General features: G+C 46.2%; 1 long non-coding RNA gene across 1 annotated transcript; it reads right to left on the bottom strand.

Moving 5' to 3' along the window:
* Nucleotides 1-324: 324 nt before the first annotated feature.
* On the bottom strand, nt 325-23,932 carry LOC128324607 (uncharacterized). Its single transcript, XR_008306982.1, has 3 exons — nt 23,784-23,932; nt 7,290-7,383; nt 325-487 (listed from the first exon to the last, which is right to left on the bottom strand). It is a non-coding gene; the product is annotated as an uncharacterized LOC128324607 (long non-coding RNA).
* Nucleotides 23,933-24,630: the final 698 nt, after the last annotated feature.

Here is a 24,630-nt window from a genome sequence, read left to right as displayed (position 1 = left end):
TTCTTGGTTCCATGTAATATTCTTTTTTTCTGAGATTGTGGATTTGGGGTTTTCATGAGCTGTACACCATGATCATCACAATGATAACAAATTAAGGCTTGACTTATCTCGCTTTGCATGTAATGCGTCTGTCTCATATATCAGTTTCACCTTTTAATTTGCATTACTAAAATTAATGGACTTTTGCACGATGTTCTAATTTTCCGAGTTTCACCTGTATATATGCATGCCTCTGTTCGACAGATCTGGTAGCAGCTCTCTGCACATTTACAATGATGAATATTTATATGTCATTTTCCAACAAAATTTCCCAAAGTGGTTTAGATAGGTAGGTAGGAATGAATGCATAGGAATGGATAGATTAATGAAATGGTTCCATGTCCTCAAAGGGCTCACAATCTAAAAAAACAACAACATAGGATAGACATCAGCAGCAGCCATTGGAGGGATGCTGTTCTGGGGATGGATAGGGCCAGTTGCTCTCCTCCTGGTAAATAAAGAGAATTGCCACTTTTAAAAGGTGCCTCTTTGCTCAGTCTGTGCCCCAGGGTCTCCCAAACAAGTTTAGCCCTGTTTCCTCAGCCTGATCAACTCCTTGCACTGCTGTCCCCCTTCCTTGTTTTTGCCCCAGCGAGAAAATCCGACACAGTAAAATCTGCCTTTGCGGGTTCCGAGGCTTAGAGAGGTTGCCATGAAACCTATTTTCTGTGACCTCGTTTTTTTAATTACCAAAGCAATCAGCTTCTCTTTACCCCTGGTAGATATTTTACAGTTGACAAACTTAACCTCTAGACCTCCTCATTCCCACAAAATCAACTTCTCACATTAGAATATGGAATTGCAATAAATATGGGAACTAATTGGCTTGAAAGAATGCATTAGGAACATCGCGTTGGGTCATTAATCGGTGCCTGAGTTTGTAGAAATGCAAAATGTAATCGGCTGGTTCTTCTAACCACATATGAATAATAAATAGGAGAGAGAGTGCTCTGGCACAAGCTTGTTGGTGGGGGTTGGGGGGAGCTCGACCGATCAGACACTCACCAAACCAATTTTAATGAATATGTCAACAATTTAGAAGCTTCTCCCAACAATGAAGGTTTTATTGCTTCAAGATAATGTCTACGATGCTGATGCAGTGCTGATTATGTTGGAATTATGCAGCCTGAAGCCTCATTTTAAAAATTACTTTAATAAGTTTAGTGCAAAATAAACTCAGTTCTGCCACTCAGGAAGACTTTAGCTAGTATCAGCTTTTCAGTAGCTAAATCTTTACTCCTCATGTGAACACATTATTGATTTGCAAATTTACAGCTGCTTTGTATTGAGTCAGAACATTCGTCCCTCTCGCGCATTGTCTACATGGGCTGCAGAGCTCCTCATCAGGGGATGGAGCTTTAGCTCAGTGGTAGCACCTCTGCTTTGCATGCAGGAGGTCCCAGGCTCACTCCCTGGAATCTCCAGGTAGGGCTGGGGAAGACTATTGCCAGTAATCTTGGAGAGCTGCCGCCAGTCAGTGTAGAAAATAGTGAGCTAGATGGATCGATGTTCTGACTGTTTAGAAAAGGTAGCTTTCTATGCTTGTATGACAAAGAAGCTGGTGGAGATGTTTTCCATGCCTGAATCAGGATATAGTCCTATGGACATGCACTTGGGAGGAAGCTCCAGGTAATCCCATGAGACTTACTTACTTTTGAGTAAGCATGTATGGGGACAGGCTATTGTTCCTAGACAATGACGCTGGTTATTGCTTAAGATTCATGCTGGACCCATAAATAGAGGGGGATGAATAAATGTAGACCCCTGGTGGGGAAAAATCCCTGCTGCCTTTCCATCTTCTGAAAACAGTTCCTCCTCGAAACTAATGAGATCGTCAAAGTCTCTTACATACCATGAATACCATATTCAATGAATAAATAGCAGTAATAGAAGAGCTGCCTCATGACTAAAAGTGAAAAGCCAACAGATTGATAGGTTGCCTTCAGAAAGAGGTATGTTCTTATTACCTGTACTTGTATTGAGCACCACTCTGACACCTGATGATGCATAACAATTATTAATAAGCCGCATTAGCATCACTCTGCTGGCTTACTTGGAAATTCAGTCAATGGAAGTTTAAGACTTTCCGTTCCATGCTTTCTACAGAGCCATGAATAACGAGTGACACATGCTAAGTAACACAGCCTCCGACTGTCCCTAGTTCGTACTGACTGAGTTGTAGAGGAAATGTATTGTAATGCAATCATAAAAAGAGAATATTTCAGAGGCTCTTTGACAGGGCCCATTACTGGACTGCATGAAAGAAGGTGGACCACTCTGATTTGTTCTCTGTATCATGATCTAATTGTATACTCAGTGAAATTTCTGGAGAGTTCTAGCTCTTGTCACTATGGGCGGCTTCTGACAATCGCCTGTAATGACTTACCATATCGGAAGATATGAACTTGGACAGAGAATGTTGGATGAATATCGGGGAGGGAATCCTGAGAAAGGACTTGGATTGTTTCAGACATCCTGCCCACCAGGAACACATGCTTTCGCTTGCTGACATAGACTTGCTCTCTACATATGGACTTTCCAGCAATTATGTTAACAAGGCCATAGTAGTATATTGGATTGTAAGGCACTTTGGGAGCTGAAGGTGGCATATAAATTCCTAGGTTGTTAAAAAAATCTATCTACCCACCCTTCTATATGACTTCAGAGGGCATAATGTCTTGATGGCTATAGACTTCCTCCATGCTCAGAAGCAGGATGCTTCTGAATATCAGTATAAGGGGAGAAACAAAAGAAGAGAGGGCATGCCTTCATCTTGCCTGAGGGCTTCACAGAGGCATCTGGTGGGCCACTGTGGGAAACAGAATGTTCCACTAGATAAGCACTAGGAGATCCACTAGGAGAGGAGATCTGGTCTTGTGGTAGCAAGCATGACTTGTCCCCTTAGCTAAGCAGAGTCTGCCCTGGTTGCATATGAATGGGAGACCAGAAGTGTGAACACTGTAAGATATTCCCCTCAGGTGATGGAGCCGCTCTGGGAAGAGCAGAAAGTTCCAAGTTCCCTCCCTGGCAGCATCTCCAAGATAAGGCTGAGAGAGATTCCTGCCTGCAACCTTGGAGAAGCCGCTGCCAGTCTGTGTAGACAATACTGAGCTAGACAGACCAATGGGCTGACTCAGTATATGGCAGCTTCCTATGTTCCTAAGCCTTGGGCCTGATCCAGCAGGGCTGTTGTTATGTTCCTATGTTATGTTCTTAAATGCTTTCAGCCCTATTTGCATTCACTGCAAAGCTTCACCAAAACACAGGCCCCTTGCACCAACATGGGCTACAGCATCTCAGCCCTTTTCAGTGGTGCCTATAACCTTGCATTGATGTGGTCGATGTGTTTTTCTTATAGGTTATTTCCTATTTATTCTGCTAGAATTTTCTCCTTTTGGACTATCTATAAACAAGTGTGCAGTCACATTTTGTGCACTGTTAAATGGAAACTACTGCTGGTGGGTGTCCCCCTCCCCCTCCAATTATTTTGGTAAGAGGATGTTTAGCTTCTGGATTTTGATCTTTACAAATAAATGGCATATCAGCTTTTTGTCTTCACTTGGGGCTTTCTGTGTTGATGACTGGAATGTTAATGCAATAATTTACACTCACATTATCTTTATGGCTTTATATTATAATAACTTAATGGAGCAGAAAGGCATCACAGATGGACAGATGAAGACTGCCTGTGAAAATTAGAAGGGAAAGGAAGTAAAATCTCTGAGTAAAAAGAAGAGACCACGCTAGAAATGGTGCCGCTTAGAAGATTATCTGATCACTGAATTGCTCGTCAGTTCACTCTCGTGTGGCCTGAGAGCTGGGTCACCCATGGACAGTCTGTGTGTGTGTGTGTGTGTGTGTGTGTGTGTGTGTGTGTGTGTCCACCTATTTCAGTCTGGGGTAAAAAAAATGGGATAGGACTTTCATGGAAGGTGACCTATACCTCCCCCATCACCACATACACACGATAAAACCTTGACATCCCCCCTCCCCCCCTCGATGCTGTCCTTGGATGTGCCTTCTACCAGCAATACTGCTGCAAGGATGTTCAAATACCATCCTGTGGCAGCTTCACTGGCTTCTAGGCTAGATTCAAAGTCCTGGTCATGACCTATAAATAGGGATGTGAACAAATCATTTTTTAAAAATTTGATTTGTACCCAAATCGAATCACCTTCCATACATCTGTTTAACCCAGAAGCATAAGATTAATAATAAAATCTTCAATAAAAGAATAACCCCTAGTACAATAACTATAGGATGTAGGACCAAGTCGAGTACCCCTCTTACAGTTGGACTATACCCAAAATTGAGGTCTGCACCTACAGATTTTTCAAGTCCAAAATCTGGGCAATTTTTTTTCAGACCCAAATCTGGCCAGCTAGTACAGGAGCTATTTGTTTTGTCCACAAATCTCTCTGAGGGATAGCAAGATGCCTCTTTGTTTTAAGGAGACAATTATTAGACCATTTCTGCAGAAGTCTACCTTGGGTCCCTCAGAGTTGAGCAGCTACAGGCCTGTTTCCAACCTTCTGTAGCTGGGCAAGGTAATTGAGAGGGTGGTGGCCTCCCAGCTCCAAACAGTCTTGGAGGAAACTGATTATCTAGACCCATTTCAAACTGGCTTTCGGGTGGGCTAGGGTGTGGAGACTGCCTTGGTTGGCCTGGTGGATGATCTCCAACTGAGAATTGACAGAGGAAGTGTGACTCTGTTGGTCCTTTTGGACCTCTCAGTGGCTTTCGATACTATTGACCCCCTATTGAAATCAACGACCTCAAAACAGTGGTACATCTGCTGGTAGCCTCCAGACTGGATTACTGTAATGCGCTCTATGTGGGGCAGCCTTTGTGCATTGTCTGAAAACTACAGCTGGTTCAGAATGCGGCAGCCCGGTTGGTCTCTGGGTCATCTTGGAGAGACCATATTACTCCTGTATTGAAAGATCCTCAATGGCTGCCGACAAGTTTCCGGGCAAAATACAAGGTGCTGTTTATAACCTATAAAGCCCTAAACAGCTTGGGCCCTAGGTATTTAAGAGAACATCTTCTTTGTTCTGAACCCCACCGCCCATTGAGATAATCAGGAGAGGTAGGTCTGCAGTTGCCACCGGCTTGTTTGGTGGCTACTTGGGGACGGGCCTTCTCCGCTGCTGCCCCAGAGCTTTGGAATGTGCTCCCTGCTGAAATAAGAGCCTCCCCATCTCTAACAACTTTTTAAAAGTCTTTAAAGATGCACCTATTCACCCAGGCTTTTAATTAAATTTTGTTTTAACAGTTTTAACATTTCAAAAATTTTTTTTTAAAATTTAAATTGTTGTAATGTTTTAACTTTTACTATATCATTTAGATGCACTTCAAACAAAATGCATGAATGGTTGTTTGCTGGCATTGTTTCACTTCCTTTTTGCTTACATGATGATGATGATGATGATGATGATGATGATGATGATGATGATTCAGTGACATTTTCTAGGTCAGTGCTTCTTTTCCCTTCATAAAGTGATCTCAGCCAATCAGGGCTAACATTGCAAATGCGATGATGCCAAGGATCCATGATGGTGTCACTGGCTGACATGATGAGGGAAATTACTGAAGATAGTTCCATTTGATTTCAGTGGGAGTATTTTGAGTCATTTTCCTCATCATTTTTGGCACAAACCCAACTAGGACTGTAGACATCAGTCACACAGATCCCTGCATCAGTCACACAGATGATCTCAACCAGTAGAATCTGTGATTGCCCTCGATCAACATGTATGTGTTTTACCCCCTGGTGAAACAATGGCCACATTTGCATGCAATGTAAAAATGAAGGTTGCCTAACCCACAGTTATTTTTTCTAACTGTGAATCACATCACAGACATTCATCCAGCTGCAGTCTGGCAACCTCCATTTTCAGGGAAGGGGAGCCCCTCCCACTTCCTGGTCTGCTGAGTCCACATCCCAGCAAATTCCATAGAGTTCACATCGCCAGATTCTGGGCAAGGCGTCAGAACGTCTGCAGGGTGGCAGCCATTGGCCACAATCTTCAAGGGGGCGTGCTGAGCACGATTATGCCTTTTTTGAATAGTCCGCATGTGCTTAGCCAGGGAAAGGCATTTAAACCCCGTTCAGTGCAATGCCATGCAAGCCCTTCACCTGACAGTGATTTCAGCACCACAATCGTAAGAGCTCTACAACAAAACAGTCTCGCACAAGCACAATTTATCGCATGGGGAGGATGCTGAGGGGCACCGTTTTTAAGTTACTCAGGGAAGGGAAGGGAATGTGATGACTTCCTAGGAGGGGATATGTATATGAGGGAGGGCAGAGGATGCTGAGATCTGGCCCACTGTGACCAAGGATGCTCTTTCAATTGCTCACCCCAGCAAAGCAGTCCATGGAGACCAAACCCACACGCCTGCCCCCATAGCGGCTTGCTGCCAGTGGACTTGCACTCTTATGAGAGTCATGCTCCGGGTAGAAAGCTCAGCAACATAGCTCTTTACGGTGCATTCATCCTTGGGGACTACTTTGTACACATGTGCATTAAGCACAAATATTGTTGCCCCACCAGTGTGAACTTGGCAGCAGCTCCACTCCTGTCAATCACATTTTGAAGCCCAAGGAGCCACCCTCCAGGTGGGATTCCTAAGAGAGGGGCTTTAGAATGGAGCAGGGAGAGGCAATTAAATTGACTTACTGGGAGCTCAAAATAGGAAATAGGGATGGTCAGGGCTAGAGTGAGGATCTCTAGAGAGAGAGGGTCTGTTCTGGGACTGGTCGGGGTCCAGGGAGGTACTGGGTAGGACAGGATATGTGTCTATAGGTGATAGGCAATCCAACTGTGGCTACCTCCTCAGTCATCTAGTTCATCTGTTTGTCCAACATCTGCCAGTGGGTGAAATCGGCGTGTCACAAATCTTACAGCCTACCATCTATAAACCGTAGCTAAGCATGGTTATTGTTGTTATAGAAACCATTATGAGTGTGGAGCCCTATTTTGGCAGAGAGAGAAACCTTTAAGCTGTTTGTACATAAATAACCTTGGTTTTGTTTTATTTACAAGTTCATGCTGTGTCCAGTGTCTTATACTTTCTCCTCGCACAGAATTCAGCTAGGGGTTGCAGGATACAAACCCAAGCAGGAAGAGCTTGGTGGTGGCAGTAAAGGCTAGATGAAGGGAATTAGAAAAATACATATTTCTCAGTAATATTGGTCCACACAAGTATAAGGTTGTTAACCTTTCCAGTTTTGGGTACAGGCTCACCTCACTAGCAGCATCCCAGGCCAATGAGTAGGGTGCCACTCATCACAATCAGCCAGCTCAGTTTCCAGATTTTATATGATTTCTGAATGCTGATCTAGAGATCAAGAAAAAAAAATAGTTGGCCTAAGCATTTTGGTCAATTGGCAACTCTGTCTTCAAAAATTCTTTTTCCACCCCTCAGAGCTTTGACATACTGAATAATGGCAACTTGAAGAAAGAAACAGGGTTTAATATTGGCTGCACAAGAACAGGCTCTAAGAACAAATGCAATAAGAGCAAAAGTCAAAAAATCCACAACAAACAGCAAGTGCTGCCCTTGTAAAGAAGCAGATGAAACAGTGGACCACCTGATCAGCTGTTGTAAGAAGATCACACAGACTGACTACAAACAAAGGCATGACAAGGTAGCAGGGATGATACACTGGAACATCTGCAAAAAATACAAGCTACCTGTAGCCAAACATTGGTGGGACCATAAAATTGAAAAAGTGGAAGAAAATGAAGATGTAAAAATATTATGGGACTTCCGACTACAAACAGACAAACATCTGCCATACAATACACCAGATATAACTGTAGTCAAGAAGAAAGAAAAACAAGTTAAAATAATCAACACAGCAATACCAGGGGATAGCTGAATAGAAGAAAAAGAAATAGAAAAAAATCACAAAACACAAAGATCTACAAATTGAACTTAAAAGGCTGTGGCAGAAGAAGACCAAAATAATCCCAGTGGTAATTGGCACCCTGGGTGCAGTTCCAAAAGACCTTGAAGAGCACCTCAACACCATAGGGGCCACAGAAATCTAGGGGTGTGCAATTCGGATTTTCGGGTGATTCGGCTCGGACCCGAGCCGAATCACCCCCGTTCTGTTTTGTGCCCGAATCTGGGTCACCCGAATCACCCTTGATTCGGTTCGGATTCGGATTTAATCCGAATCCGAATATGAATCGATTCGGGGGGGTAAAAAGGGGCCCAGGGGCAAAATTTTGGGGTGAGGTGGTAGTGCCCAATGGGTAGAGTCTACCACCCCAATTTCAGGGGGATTGGGCAAAGTCCTGATTTTTTGTGAATTTTTAAAGTTTTAGTGACTTTGGGGCAGTTCGGGGGCATAGCATGGGATTTGGGCAAAAGGAGTGGGGTGGGGTGGTAGTGCCTAATGGGTGCAGGCTACCACCCCAATTTCAGGGGGATTGGGCAAAGGGCTGATTTTTGGTAAATTTCTGAAAATTTCATGTCTTTGGGGCAGATTGGGGCATATTGGGGCAGAAAGTGGGGGCTGGGGCAGAATAGTGGGGTGGGGTGGTAGTGCCTCATGGGTGCAGGCTACCACCCCAATTTCAGGGGGTTTGGACAAAGGGGTGATTTTTTGAGAATTTTTGAAGTTTTGGTGACTTTGGGGCAGTTTGGGGGCAGAAAGTGGATCTGCCCCAAAATAGTGGGGTGGGGTGGTAGTGCCTCATGGGTGGAGGCTACCACACCAATTTCAGGGGGATTGGGCAGAGGGCTGATTTTTTGAGAATTTTTGAAGTTTGGGTGTCTTTGGGGCAGATTGGGGGCAGAAAGTGGATCTGCCCCAAAGGAGTGGGGTGGGCTGGTAGATAGTGCCTGATGGCTGGAGGCTACCACCCATCCCCAATTTAAGAGTGATTGGGCAGAGGGGTGAATTATGGTGAATTTATTTGTATGAGGTTTGTCTTCATAAGGTGAAGTGTGCTAAATTGATTACTTCCTCATATTATTCATAGTAAAGGAAAGTGTGAAAAAGTGAAAGTGGGGTCATGAGAGTTGTTTAATTGAAAAAAATCTCATTTGCTATGATAGAATGAGAATTCACACCTCAGAAAAAACTTCTAAGGTGTGAATTCTCATTCTATCATAGCAAATGAGATTTTTTTCAATTAAACAACTCTCATGACCCCACTTTCACTTTTTCACACTTTCCTTTACTATGAATAATATGAGGAAGTAATCAATTTAGCACACTTCACCTTATGAAGACAAACCTCATACAAATAAATTCACCATAATTCACCCCTCTGCCCAATCACTCTTAAATTGGGGATGGGTGGTAGCCTCCAGCCATCAGGCACTATCTACCAGCCCACCCCACTCCTTTGGGGCAGATCCACTTTCTGCCCCCAATCTGCCCCAAAGACACCCAAACTTCAAAAATTCTCAAAAAATCAGCCCTCTGCCCAATCCCCCTGAAATTGGTGTGGTAGCCTCCACCCATGAGGCACTACCACCCCACCCCACTATTTTGGGGCAGATCCACTTTCTGCCCCCAAACTGCCCCAAAGTCACCAAAACTTCAAAAATTCTCAAAAAATCACCCCTTTGTCCAAACCCCCTGAAATTGGGGTGGTAGCCTGCACCCATGAGGCACTACCACCCCACCCCACTATTCTGCCCCAGCCCCCACTTTCTGCCCCAATATGCCCCAATCTGCCCCAAAGACATGAAATTTTCAGAAATTTACCAAAAATCAGCCCTTTGCCCAATCCCCCTGAAATTGGGGTGGTAGCCTGCACCCATTAGGCACTACCACCCCACCCCACTCCTTTTGCCCAAATCCCATGCTATGCCCCCGAACTGCCCCAAAGTCACTAAAACTTTAAAAAATCGCCAAAAATCAACCATGAACCGAATCACCCGAATTTTTTGTGCCCGAAATTCGGGTGATTCGGCTCGTGCCCGAAAAAATTCGGGGGGCATCGGGGGTGATTCGGTTCGGCCCCGAATCACCCGAAATTGTTCGTTTCAGGCACAGATCGTTCTGTGCCCAAAATTTTTTGCACATCCCTACAGAAATCACCATCAGCCAATTACAAAAAGCAACTTTACTGCGAACAGCCTATATTCTGCAACAATATCTATAATAATAACAGCAACAACATTGATAATAAAGTGCAGCCAACCCAGGTCCTTGGGAAGGACTCGATGTCTGGATAAAACAAACCAGTCAATAACACCTGTCTGACTGTGTAAACCCAGGGCAATCTATCCCTCAAGGCAGAGAGTTTTCCTACTTTTGGAGCTGACTTGAAATAAATAAAACTAACTTAACCCACACTGGTATTTGATTGTTCCTCTCACCCCCTGCCACAGCCCCCCTCACCTCAGGAATCTCTCCACCCTCAGCTGAGCCACAGTCCTGATCCTCCTCCTCCATTCCTTTACTCCATCCCCCTCACCCCTCATTGTCATGGCTGCAGTATTGTAACGCCTATTGGCCACTCTGCAGCCTCCTATCCCCAGAGACCTCCTCACCTGAGCTCCACTCCTGCTCCTCCCCATATGCGCAGCAGCTGCTGCTGCGGTTGACTGGGCCCTTCCTTGCTGCTGCCACTGCCATAGCTGCTCATTCCCCTCAAGCTGCTGTCCCTCGCCTTTCCTTCTTTCTCTCTTCCCCTCCCTTCTTTTTCTCTCTTTCTCTCCCCCCTGCCCCTTTCTGAGTTAACAGATCTTGTTCATCATTTTTCTTCATCTAATTCACACAATGGCAGCCTCCTTCTCCTGAGAGCGCTCTTTACTCCCTCACTACCCCTCCTTTCGCAGACTCCTGCCCACAATCCTTTTTTATATATGGATTCTTCTCCTCTACAATCAAGACCAGTAACAGTTGCATTCCAATTGACCTTAACCATCACAGGCTCCTCCCCTCTATCTGCATATGGAAGCCCCACTGCCCAATCACCATGGTGCTTCTGCTCGCGAACTCTTGCAAAAGCTGCCACACATGGGATTAGCCACAGGTACACCTTAGATAATTATAGATAGATAGATAGATAGATAGATAGATAGATAGATAGATAGATAGATAGATTGTGCAACCACTTTGCCATCACATGAAAAAGAAAGCTGACTGTGTTGGAGGGGGCAGTGTGCCTCCAATGAAAAAAATCAAGTATGACTTTGAATGTAAAAGGATGGAAAATACTGCTCTATGATTTTGGTAAAAGTATTTATTTTGCCCTTGTGGATTTAAGTGTCAGAATGCCAGTTCTGTTCCTTCCATGCCCTGCTCCTCTAATCCCAAAATGACAGTCTCCCTTACTTATGTAGCAAGAAAAAAGCCTTCAAAATAACATGGCTCCTTAAGAATCTAAAAATAAATAGCTTTGTTTAGTCGCTGCTAAGAGGGTGGATTGCGAAGTATACTTTATTTGCCTTGTGATGGGCTTTTGTGTTACGATTAGTGGTCATATTGGGCTTTATAGTCCACTGAAGTAGCGTTTAGTGGGTGTATTAATTATTTGTAGCTGAATGCAAAGAGGAGAACATGAGTATGTAGGGGGCTAATTTGGAAAGCAGAGTGAATAAATATTGGGCCGAGGAAAACAGCTGGGTTAGTCAGCTGCAACGCCAAGTTCATTATTAATTTATTTCCTACGCACTTAGTAACACCTGGGGATTGGAAGCCGCAAAGTATTAGAAGCTATTTCAAAACAGAGAGAAGGAGGTAGTGGGGAGGGGGGGAATAGATTTTCTTCGAGGGATTGACTCCCTCAAGAGGAAAAGTGGACAGCAGTCTGCAGTAGGAGCTGGTGTGAACACCACTGGGTAGAGGCACCTTTAAGCATGAATTAGTAGATGCTTACCTCAGCTCCGGACACACCTGCAAACTGCTCCAAGCAGCAGCATGCCACCTAGCACTCCCTGTGGTGGGAGGTGGGCTCTGCTACTCACCTGGCCGCTAGTGAGGGATCAGCCCTGTGGAAGTGAGGTGAGTGGTGGAGACAATCTGCCACCACAGGGAGCACTAGGCAGCGTGCTACTTCTTGGAGCACTTTGCGGAGGTCAGCACTTACTAATGTATCCTTAAAGGTGCCTCTCACTGCACACACACCCTCCAGTGGCGCCCGCACCAGTCCAGTTGATATGAACCACCTGCATCATGAAGCACCAATTCCTTGTCAAGCTTAAAGGCCATGGTTGGCTCCCCTCCCCACAGTTCATGAAGGCCAGGAATGTCTGGGTGTTTCTCCTTTTCTTGCTTCTACATCTTAGCACCAAAACAGATATTAGTGCAAAGCTAGATCATATTTCTACAAGAATCTTTCAGGTTGAGACTCTCAGTTCCCTAAACTGATTGGATTCCCCCCCCCTTTTAAAAAAACCTGGACCAGAGGCGCTCTTACCACTGGACTTCTGGGTTGTAGTCCAGGACCTCAACAGCCCCTGCCCCCCCAAAAATTCTCTTTAGTCATTCCCGGGTGATGTGGTCACCTAGCTGAGCATGATGATGCTTAATTTGCAAGGGGAGGGGGGCCTCCAAAGGCCTTTAGATCCAGGCTCCAAAATTACCTAGGAGCACCTATGACCTGGACATGCTAATAATTCATAAAGGGAAAGTCTTTTTTTTCTTCAAGACACCATCACGACAGCAACTATGACTACTTTACTTATTTATTTTCTGTTGGAAGCAGTTCTTCTGTATCTCCAGGAAACCCTGCCTTTGCTAATGTTGGTCAGTCTCTCCCCATCCTCCCCACCATCATTTTCATACTGAACACTCAATTCTCTAGCACCTAGCTTCACCAAAGGCCGGGACTAAGGGTTTGGGCCAGCAAGATGGCGGCCCAATGGCAGTGCCAAATGTTTGGTGCCTGATTGTGGCCACTAGGAATCAATGGCTGAAACACAGGATGGGCTATGTTACCCCACAATTTAAGGGACAGCATCTTCATAGTTATTAACACAATTTGCGTAATTTGTGCAAGTGGCACAAATGCACAATTTGTGCTAATTGTGTCACACAAGCATAAGCCCATTGGAAATAAATAGCTTACTTTCGTGGAACACATTTGCACAAATGTTGCATTTTCACAACTTATGCAAGTTGTGCAAATGCAACATTACTAGGCTGGTGTATTCTTGTACAGTATGTCAGCCACCACATACTTTTTCTTTCACAAACAATAAAACAAATATTGTAATGCCATTCTGACAGGACCCTCCCAATGATACAGTTCACCTTCCTGAACCCCATTGGTGTCCTATGCTGTCCTGACCAATATAACTCAGAAGATTTCAGCTCTGAGATGACAGTTCAACTTGTGTGTGTTTTTTAAAATCCAGCATCCCAACCTTTTCCAAAACAGCAAAGATTGGTGGACAGATAGGTCTCATTTTTTTACCCACAACAACCCTGTTAGAATGACAGCACAGTTCATGGCTGAGCAGGGATTTGTACCCAGCTCTCCATAGTCCACATGACTGCTGCTCTTTCTTCATATATAATGAGGAAAGTTGGAGGGATATTGAGTTTGCTTATCGTTACATCCAAACCAACCAACTCTGCTCCTGTCAGTAGCATGACCCGAGGTTGCGCTGATGAGTCTCCAATTTGAACCCTTGGTCTGTAGCAAGGTTCACTGCTCCAGACTGAAGGTCCAGGGCAGTGTTCCATTTAATAGGTATTCCCAGATGTTGTTGACTCCAACTCCCATAATCCCCAAGCAAAGGCTATTGCAGCTGGGAATGCTGGGTGTTGTAGTCAGCAACTTCTGGGAATCCCTGTTAGAGGGAATACTGGTCCAGGGAGCCTCTTTTTTTTTTGTCTAAATGCAGCACTGGAGGCTGCATTCAGCTGGAGTGGAGGGAGGAAGCTCCTCCCTCTCTCCTTCCCTGATTGGCTGTGTGGGCTGTCCTTCAAGCAAAAAGGAAGCCCATACAGCCAGCTCTCCCACCTTTCTGCAGTCTCACTGACTGCAGAGAGGATGTTCTCCTGAACATCTGAATGTGGATGGGAGAACTGTGTGTGTGACCGCAGGTCCATTGGACCCATGGTTCTGTGTTACATGCAAATTCAGCCTATGTGATTTCATCTTAGAGGCAGGGGCATAGCTAAACTTGAATGGGGTTGGCAGAATGTCCCCTGGCCCCTGAAAGAGAGGAGGCTCACCAGCTGAGTGGCAGCTTGCTCTTCCCTCTCTTCATCTTACATAGTGACATAGGAAGTTGCCTTATACTGTGTCAGACCATTGGTCCATCTAGCTTGCTATGGTCTACACAGACTGGCAGCAGCTTCTCCAAGGTAGCAGGCGGGAATCTCTCTCAACCCTATCTTGGAGAAGCCAGGGAGGGAACTTGAAACCTTCTGCTCTTCCCAGAGCAGCTTCATTCCCTGAGGGGAATATCTTGCAGTGCTCACACATCAAGTCTCCCATTCATAGGCAACCAGGGCAGACCCTGCTTAGCTATGGGGACAAGTCATGCTTGCTACCACAAGACCAGCTCTCCTCCCTAAATCTCCTAGAAGCCAGAAAGGGAACTTGGAACATTCTGCGTGCAAACCTGCAGGTCCTCTTCCACTAAGCAATGGCCCCATCCCTTAAGGGGAATATCTTACAGTGCTCACATGTAGATTCCCATTCAAACCAGGGCAGACCTTTCTTAGGAAAGGGGACAAGTCATGCTTGCTGCCACAAGACCAGCTCGCCTCCCTTCATAATGGCATGGCAGGCTCCATGCCACCAGCATCCCCACCCTGCCCCCACAAACACTCTTCATTTGAAGTTGAAAATCTTCAGTGACAAGAAGAGGCAGTTGCAAGTAGCAGTAATTCCACACAGCGTCTTCCTCCCACCTTCCTTTTTATTTCCTCCCTAAGAGAACTTTTAATCCCACATCTAAGTGTTTTGGAGAGGCATCTTCTGCACCCACAAAGGAAAAGACAAGCAAAGAGGCAGAAAGGGACCCAGGTCCGGGAAGCATGATTGCCACATTAGCACATGTTATGTGCTGGATTCTATGGCCTCGCCTCCCTTCCTGCCACAGCTGGGAGGGAAAAAGGAGGGCAGCTGCTTTAAAAGCCATAACCTTTAGAATTAAAATGCAGCTTCCCGGCACAAACTGAACAATAAAAAAAGCAATCATATCGCCAAGCCGGTGGACCTTATTATTTTAACATCAGCATGATGGTGCTTTAAAAGCCTTCTGGCATGCTGAGAAAGTTAAATACACATGTTCTTTTTTTTTTTCCCCCTGCTTTGGGGAAAAAAAAAACTGACCAGCATTTAAATCACTCAGGCACCTGTCGCTAGCAAGCAGTCGAGGAGGTTGCTCTTTCCGGTTTACAAATGGCATGAAATAGCTGGCTAGAACGGCACGAGATCTGGATGGGTATTTTTGTTCTGTTGTTCGTCATGTACTTAATGGAGGGGATTTGGTGAATGGGAGCCAGACAGTTCGCCACGCCCATGGCTCTGTGTCTACTGAGCAGAAAGGCTAGAGGCAGTGAGCAAAAATAGTGATCTTTGTGTCTCACTGCAAGAAGGGGGGAAATCATGTTTTGTACTTGGATAGCATTCGAAGCGTTTTACATTGGCAGTTCCCAGTCGTGGGTCCCAAGATGTTAGTGGACTACAACTGCCAACTTCCCCAGCTCAATGGCATTTGGCAGGGTATGATGGGAATTGTACTCCAACAACATTTGGGGACTCAGGGCTGAGAAGACCTGCTTTATGTTCATAAGCCTTACAACCACCCCACAAGGTAGTTCTATATTATCATCATATCAAGGGTGGGGGGACTGTCTTACTTTCTCAGAGATGAGTTTTGAACTAATGATTTTATGATATGTGTAGCTCACTCTCCAGCACTATCCTGGGCATACTTAATTAGAACTAAGCCCTGTTAAAATCAGTGGGGAGACTTGAGTTGAGCGAAACATTGGTAAGGTCAAGCTGTGAGTTAGGGCTGCCATATGGGGGGAAATGTAAGTCTCCTGTACCTTTAAGACAGGGGTTCCCAGCTAGGGTTGCCATATTCAAGCTTCCCAAATCCGGGTAGCCTAATATGCAAATTATGCAAATTATGCAGCACCTAATCTGCATTTTATTTATTTATTTATTTATTTGACAGATTTGTACACTTTCCCCTCATTCTCTGCCCTCCCATGTGATCGGATCCAGAGTACAATCTAGGCAATCCAGGCAGCACATTTGAAATCCACGTAAATCTGGGTGGAATTTAGTGGCTGGCTGGAGAAGCCAAAACCAGGGGGCTACCCTAAATTCTGGGGGACATGGCAGGGCTATTCCCAAACTGTGGTCCTCCAGATATTGCTGAACGACGACTTACATCACCCAACTACAATTTATTGTGGCTGGGATTATGGGAGTTGCCATTCAGCAACATCGGCCTTGGGGCTATCTTTTAACGAAAGGCGGTATAAAAATGCAAAAATAAATAAATAAATAAATAAATAAAATCTGGAGGGCCACAGTTTGGGAACCTCTGCTTTAAGAGATGCACAGAAAAGGTGATTTCAGCAGGCGCCATTTTTCTTCCCCTTGCATGATAAGCCATACCTACTGAAATTCCCTCTTCTGTGCATCTCTTGAAGGTGTGAGAGGAGAACTGTCCTCTCTTTCATATGGCAGCCCTTTGCACTCCAAGCTCATATCCATGTCATAATCAATCGCTTTCCCTGAGGAAGCCTGGGAATCATAGTTTCTTGGAGGTGAACTCAGTTCTGCAAACTATATTCTCATGATTTATGGGGCAGGGGGGTAAGGAATTTAAACCGGTCTAAAATCAATATACCCTTGCAATGTAGAAATAGGGCTCTTGTTCTATCCTGATTCATAATCTTGTAGCTGAAATGGCTAATCCATCTCCTCACCCCCAGTGCTCCTTTCCCTGGCAAACCTAAGTGCTTTGCTTATTGGGTAGCAGCCCACAGTCCTTTAGCCAAGAACTCTATTACCATTGCGACATGATCGCATTTGACTGGGGAGATGGGACGTGGCCTTTACCTTTCAAAGCATCAAGCTGCCAGACAAAGGTGCCAATTACTCAGGCACTTATCATCATGCCTCCCCCTTCTTCTTAATGAAATTGCAGTCAAAGGAGATCCAGGTGCAAGCGCTCAAATGCTCTCCTTTCATCAGCTGTATCTGCCTCTTTTGTGAGTTCTCTGCACAGCTGTGCTGGCTGCATCTCAATGCCTCTTCTCCATTCACAAGGTTCGGGACTGTGCCCAGTGCCCAAGAAAGGCCAGAAGGGGGGCAGTTTACAGTTTTAAATTGGATGTTTTTCTCGGAGCCAGAATACCCTCTTCCCTTCTCCCCAATTTTCTTTGCTATCTTCTTTGCGATAGTCTTTGCTATCACCTTGTATATTGGTCAGTGGTTTGTAGGAAGGGTAGCCAGAGAGTTGCAAAGAGAAGTTATGCAAAGAGAAGTTATGAAGAGCATAAGGCGAACTCAGATTCTCTAGTTTAACTTCCGAGAGGGCACTCAAGTTAACCTTTATACATGTAGTTGACCTCACATAGGTATAAAACAACGAGGCGATTCTCACGATCGCCCAAAAGCGGGCTAAGGGAGCCTAGCCCGCTTTTTGGCAATCGTGTGCTGCAGGCCTGCTCAACTTCAGCCCTCCTGCAGATGTTGGCCTACAACTCCCATAATCCCTGGTTATTGGCCACTGTGGCTGGGGATTATGGGAGCTGTAGTCCAAAAACAGCTGGGGGGCCTAAGCTGAGCAGGCCTGGTGTGCTTCAACAGCCCCCTCCCCTTAGCCAAGGTTAACGGAGTGAGCAGTCCATTAACCTCGGCATTTGCTTGTGTGTTTTGCTTGCGCAACACACAAGTAGACCCCAACCAGGAGGCTGCAAGAGACCCCCAGGCGCAAGCGCGAGGCATCCTGGAACTTCCGGGAGCTGCACAGCCCCCGATCCCCGCAGCCCCCACCAGCTCAGTGACGGAGCCGGCAGTCATGTGGGTGGCCAGTCTGTCCACCCAGAGCTGCCTGGCGACCGTCTGTGGGGAGAGCAGGCTAAGCCAACTCTTCCCTCTAACCCCCTTATGGTGAGTCTCACTTGTCATGAGATTCGCCTCAATATTTATTGGGCAGAATCATGATGAATAGCCCAGGTTGGTCAGTTTATGCTTCTTTAATGGGTTAGAAAATGGCCTTCTGATATCTGGAATTCTCCTAGAGTGTTTTGAAGGAGATATCCATTTGAGGTTGGGGAAGGTTAGACACCTCCAGGAGCTTTCGCAGACAGCAGACTTTACTGCGGGTTTACTGCGAGGCTTTACTGCAAATTTGAAGTTGCCCCCCCAAACTGGCACAAATAGTGGAGGTTTTTTTACCCTGGATATAAACCAGGCTATCCTCTAATACACAATTAAAACCTTGAATTGTGTGTGAAGTGCTCCCCAAAAGCTTACAGGGATGTTGGGTGAATGTGGCTGATATGTGAATGCACAACTCCATTCCAGAGGAGATGTCAACTAAAAGCCAGGTGTGAAAAACTTCCAGTTGGTATGGTATGCCAGGTACATGCATAAGGCAGCACCTGAAGCCATTAGACAGGCTGAAGGGAAGGGTACAGTTAGCTTCAGCATGTAGACAACCATTCAAGGGCAGAGAAGGGTCTTTAGAGAAGGGCTACTAGTCGGAGAGCTGTGGGCCACCTCCAGTCTCAAAGGCAGGATGCCTCTGAGTACCAGTTGCAGGGGAGTAATGGCAGGAGAGAGGGCATGCCCTCAACTCCTGCCTGTGGCTTCCAGCAGCATCTGGTGGGCTACTGTGTGAAACAGGATGCTGGACTAGATGGGCATTTTTGGGCCTGATCCAGCAGGGCTGTTCTTATGTACCCTCATCCTTCCTCTTCTTCAGCAGATACATCCACCGCATCAGTTTGAAGCTAATGTGGATGCATCAGCTTCAAGATGGCGACCCACAGATGGGGAAAAATACTGTGGCTTTGGTGTGGGGAGGCAGGAGGGCTCTGAATATGCCCTGGGAACCCTTCAAGTATTCCATGGGGTACTAATACCCACTGTTGGGCACCCCTGAGCTAAAGAAATATCCTTTGCATTAGCAGGGATGCAGATCCCCCAAGTATTTTATGAGTTCCCACCTCCTTTTACTCAACTCCCCCTAAACATACTTTCTCTTTCCCAAAAGTGTCTTCACTCTCCTCTGCAGAAGTAAGAGGTTTCTGCTCACGCTTTCCTTCTGTCTGCAGCCCTGTACATCAGTCTTCCAAACAGATGGACAGCCACTCCCAGTGAGCAAGTCAACACTGATGTCAGTTGTACTGGTAGAATGTAGTGCTTCTATCAAGAGCTGTACCATTCCCGGGTCTTCAGGTATCATGAAGGAAGCTCCATGGTGCGACCAACCCAGCTGGATGGATGTGATGCAGTCTTGCCAGTGCAAGTACATGGATGACCCGAAAGCACACTATTGAGAGCCGTATAAGCTGCCTCAGGGGCAGAGAAGGTAGCCAGGCACAGAGCAAGCACAGACAGCCATGACAGCAGGGAGAATTACACACCCTACCCAGACTGCTGGAAGGAGGTCTAGAGATCATTATCACGACCAGTCGTTTCTGGGTAGGGGAGACTTAAGTTGGGTACAGAAACCTTTCTGGAACCACAGGATCATCTCCCACTCAGCTCTTTCCCAAGTCAGTAGCCCAGTTTCCAAACCCATGTCAAAGGTGAGATAGGAGAGAAACAGCCCCTCTCAAGAGGAGAGCTGGTCTTGTGGCAGCAAGCATGACTTGTCCCCTTAGCTAAGCAGGGTCTGCCCTGGTTGCATATGAATGGGAGACCAGAAGTGTGAGCATTGTAAGATATTCCCCTCAGGGGATGGAGCCGCTCTGGGAAGAGCATCTAGGCTCCAAGTTCCTTCCCTGGCATCTCCAAAAGAGGGCTGAGAGAGATTCCTGCCTGCAACCTTGGAGAATCCTCTGCCAGTCTGTGAAGACAAAACTGAGCTAGATAGACCAATGGTCTGACTCAGTGAGGTTCTACACATGATCAGGGAGAGCGGGCTTAGCCCATTCTCTCTGCAGATGAGCAGGGAGCCGTTCATCACTGAGCCAGTAGGGGTGGCGGAGATCTGGAGATCGGGGGCCGCCTAGCCCCTGAAAGTCCCAGAATGCCCCACACGAGTGTGCAGGGCATCCTAGGGAGACCCCCAGGGCCTGGAGGCTTCTTGTAGCCTCCCGGTCAGGGGTCTATTTGTGCGTCGCCATGGCGTGGAACTGTGCTGCAGCGGCACACGATCAGTAAAACATGGTTAGCAGAGCGCTTGCTCCGCTAACTTTGTATGACGGGAGGGGTTCTTAGGTGGGCCAGCCACCGTTGAACCACCAGGCTTGTTGCGAGCCCAGTGGTTCTCACAATAGGGGAAACTGGGCTGGGCTCCCTTAGCCGGGTTTCTCTCCATCGTGAGAATCGCCTCGGTATATGGCAGCTTCCTGTGTTCCTATGTATATGTCAGTTTGGTCGTCTGTGCCGCCATTGCTGCTATTTGAAGTGTTCCCAGGTCTGGCGGCCTGTGGAAAGCACCGTGGAAAGTGTAGGCTGTGGAGCTCTGTGGAAAGTGCAGCCAGGGAGAGTAGCCCTGCTGCATTGGCGAGGACTGCCTCTGCCTGCCCAGTGCATTGTGGGATGCCCTGAGGATTTTCTTCTCCTAGTCCCACTTTGGGAGTCCGCTGCCACGCTGGTCATGTGGAGATGCAACCAGTGGAGCTCAGAAGAGGCTCCAATCCTGTGGTGAGAGGTACATAGGATCCTGCCTTCCCTCTAGCCTCTTCACTTTGGTTGTGTGAACTCTCTCCTTGTCCAGGCACGAGTAGCTTGGACTGGGAAGGAGAAGGTGCAGGAGAAGGAGAAGAGCCCTTCCATGGCTCAGTGGGGAGAGGAAGCAATAGCGAATTTGAGGCCTGAGAGAGCGTGTCAGACTGAGGTTTTTCCATGATGTGGAGGCGAGTTGCTCCCACGAACATTATACCAGCAAGCTGTAGCTGCTGAATATTAGAACTGAACATTAGAACTGCAAGACCTTAAAGGTGGAAATCTGTGAAATCCATCAGACATCACGAGAAGCTTACCTAATATCCCATTATTTCAAATGATTTCAAATTTCCAGTGCATAATACAAAAGCATTAGCACATTTGCCATGTGCTGTGCCTTTCAAGCTTCTAAAACCATCCGTTAGGAGGGAGGAATAATGCTAATTTGTTGATCCCCCATCCCCATCCATGCTGCACTAATGCCGTTAATTCTTCGGGGACCACATCCATGTTACACTCAGATGCCTGGGAAATAAAAACACCTAACAAACAACCTTTTGGAGAGGCTGGTATTCACACACACACACCCCGCTTCAATGTTTTATTTTGTTTTCTATTTTAATGGCAGTGATTTCAGTTAAATGGAGCTGAACATCTGCCCACAGAGATGGTATTGCTGGCGTGCTCTCGCGCTCTCGCTCTCTCTCTCCCCCTTCCTGCATTCAAGATTAAAGTGGCAGATTAAATAGGTCCAGGAAGAAAGAAAAGAAAAGAAGCACATTCTCACACAGCACTTAAGTATGGGATTCACAACTGCAATTAAACTGGATTAGGCACATTCATAGAGGACAAATCCATCAGTATATAAGGACAAGTCCTTATCCATCAGTATCATTAAATGGAACTTTCACATACATGGAGGATGGGTTCTCCAGTATTTAACTATGGTAGCTAAATGGAACCTCCAGCTGCAGGAGCAATGTATCCCTAAATACTACATGTTGTGCATAGGGGAAGGCCATCACTTTGATTTCCAGTTTATATTATTCCGGGGTGTCTGGCTGGCTGCTATTGTAAATAGGATGTGGGATCCAATGGATCTTGGACACCTCCAGCAAATCAAGTCACTAGACCAAATCAGGTTGCTGGTCTAGGAGGTCATTCACACAACCAAAAACTGGGTAGGACAAGAGTCCTACCCAGTTTTGGGAGCTGTGTGTGTTCCCAATTTTCAGTTGCATGGGAGCAAACAAATCGGTAGGAAGAGGGAGAAGTGATTTTGTGGAAACAAGGTAGGAGGAAAAGCTGGGTAAGAAAGCCCTGTCCTACCCAACATTCATACTCAGCACTTGACCAAGTTAGGAGGAAAAGCTCTCCTATCTGGTTCCTGTCTCTCTCACAATCACTTCTCCCTTCTCCTACCTAGTTGTTTGCTTCCACACAACTAAAAACTGGGAGTACACGGAGTTCCCAAACATGGGTAGGACAAGTGTGTCCAGTTTCCAGTTGTGTAAAAAGCCTCATTATGTGCCTATCCAACTTTCATACCCAGCATTTGACCATGGTAGGAGGAAAAGCTGCCCTACCCAATTCCTGTCTCCCACATGATCACATCTCCCTCCTTCTACCAAGTTGTTTGCTCCCACACAACCGAAAATTGGGAGTACACACAGCTTCCAAACCTGGGTTGTACAACTGTAGGACACAACCCAGCCTCCAAGAGTGCAGGAGAGTGAGCAACTTTGAGCATCAGCTCAGCAACATGACCTTCTTGCATGGGTGCATCTTTGTTGTACTAGCGCAGCATTAATATGGATGTAGGATGATGATGATGATGATGATGATGATGATGATGATGATGATGATACAGTAATAATAATTCTCTCTTGTTTCTGGGTGTGTTTATTTTGTGGGGAGGGTAGGAAGGGAAGATGGAATTTCCAAGCCCCTTTCTACCATCCCTGGTGCTTTTGGCTGGATGTTAGCAGGCAAACCCAACTAATTCCCATGGGCCAATCTGCATGCATGCAGTGTCATCAGTACATATGTTCCAACATTACGAGCCAGGAAGGAACTCTTGGAAAGCAGGCATGCTTTTTCCTAAATGCTCATCAGATGATCAGAGTCAATTCTGAATCAAACCAAGAGAAGCTCTCCTATCAATAATGCAGAGAAGGTTCCTTCTTCATTGCAAGTCAGAGCCCTTGTCAATGAACAGTAGATTCAGGTGAAGCCCGCACGACCCCTGGCTTCAGTTTAAGCCTTGGGAGTTCCTACTGGAGAACAAAATGTGACAGGGTTTTCCTACCGCACATGCTCAGAAACATGTTGGCCTCCATACTGCACCACACAGTGCTCACTCAGTTGTGCAATGGCACTCTTGTGCAATGACAAAATATGCTCACTCTTGTGCAATGACAAAATATGTGTACACAAGAGTATCTCATTATTTTCAACAGGATTATTCTTGGGGAAATGCATTTTGCACAATTCTTGCAACCTCACAATGTGTGCTCACAACATGCACACCTGGTTGCACGGTATGTGAACTACAGCTGCTGCTGCTGCTACTATGACAATGACAACGACAACTATTTATATACCACTCTTCAACCAAAGTTCTCAAAGTAAATAAGATGGTCCCCTGTCCCCAAAGGGCTCACAATCTAAAAAGAAAAATAAGGCAGATACCAGCAACAGCCACTGGGGGGATGCTGTGTTGGGGTTGAATAGGGCTGTTATCTGTTTATTCTCTCTCTCTCTCTCTCTCTCTCTCTCTCTCTCTCTCTCTCTCTCTCTCTCTCTCACACACACACACACACACACACACACACGCACACACACATTGTTCCCTTCTATAAAGGAGGGCCACCAGTACATGCCCAGATATACTCAGCTACCGTCACCAGAATTTTGATAAGCTGAAAACTCTGCTCTCACCTCCTTCCCTGGCTGTGCCCCCCTCCATTCCAGAGAGTCCCCAAATCCTCCTCATTCCTCTCTGCCAAGGCTGTGCCGGTAGTGAGCAATGCAGGGCTTTCGCAAAGCAATCTGTAGCCCGCTAGACAATCACCTTCAAAAAAGGTTGTTTTTAAAGGGAAGGAGAGAGGAGGTGGTGACAATGGTGGAGACGGTCCTCCTGTTTTTATTGTCCCTCTCTACAGTAGTGTGATGTTTCTCCTCCCCTCCCCTCCTTTTCAACCTTGAAAGAAAGTCTGTCTAAATGCTGTGAGTCACACACCTGTACGTGCTGTGGGTGTGCGGAGGCTGCTGCACCAGTGGAGTATGTCAATGCATATTCACTTGTTGATGAGAGGATCGCTTCGGCTGTCTCTGTGCTCCTCTTTGTCTTCACCGACGGGGAGCTGGCTGGCAGTGGGGCAGACTGTCGGAGGGAAACGGGGCTAGGCCTCTGATGCAAAAAGGAAGCACGAGAAAGAACATCGGCCTGTGTTGCTTCTTTCTTTTCCACCCCTGAAGTGTTCAAGCACACATTACTTGTTTTGTGAGCAGCCATGCATTTGGTGCAGAATTGGGGTTCTTGGGAACAGTGGCTGACAGACTAAATCACTCCTGAGTAGTACTATTAAGGAAATTTCTGTCCCTGAGGAGTATGGTTGAGTAACTTAGTCTGGATGTCAGCCCAGTGAGGAGAGCTGGTCTTGTGGTAGCAAGCATGAATTGTCCCCTTTGGTATTCAGGGTCCGCCTTCTTTTACATTTGAATAGGAGACTAGTAGGGGTGTGCACGGAACCGGCTGGCACGGTTCGGTTCAAGTCTGGACTGG

Source organism: Hemicordylus capensis, chromosome 4 (assembly GCF_027244095.1).
Source record: "Hemicordylus capensis ecotype Gifberg chromosome 4, rHemCap1.1.pri, whole genome shotgun sequence".
NCBI lineage: Eukaryota > Metazoa > Chordata > Lepidosauria > Squamata > Cordylidae > Hemicordylus > Hemicordylus capensis.
This window is presented reverse-complemented; position numbering and strand designations above follow the sequence as displayed.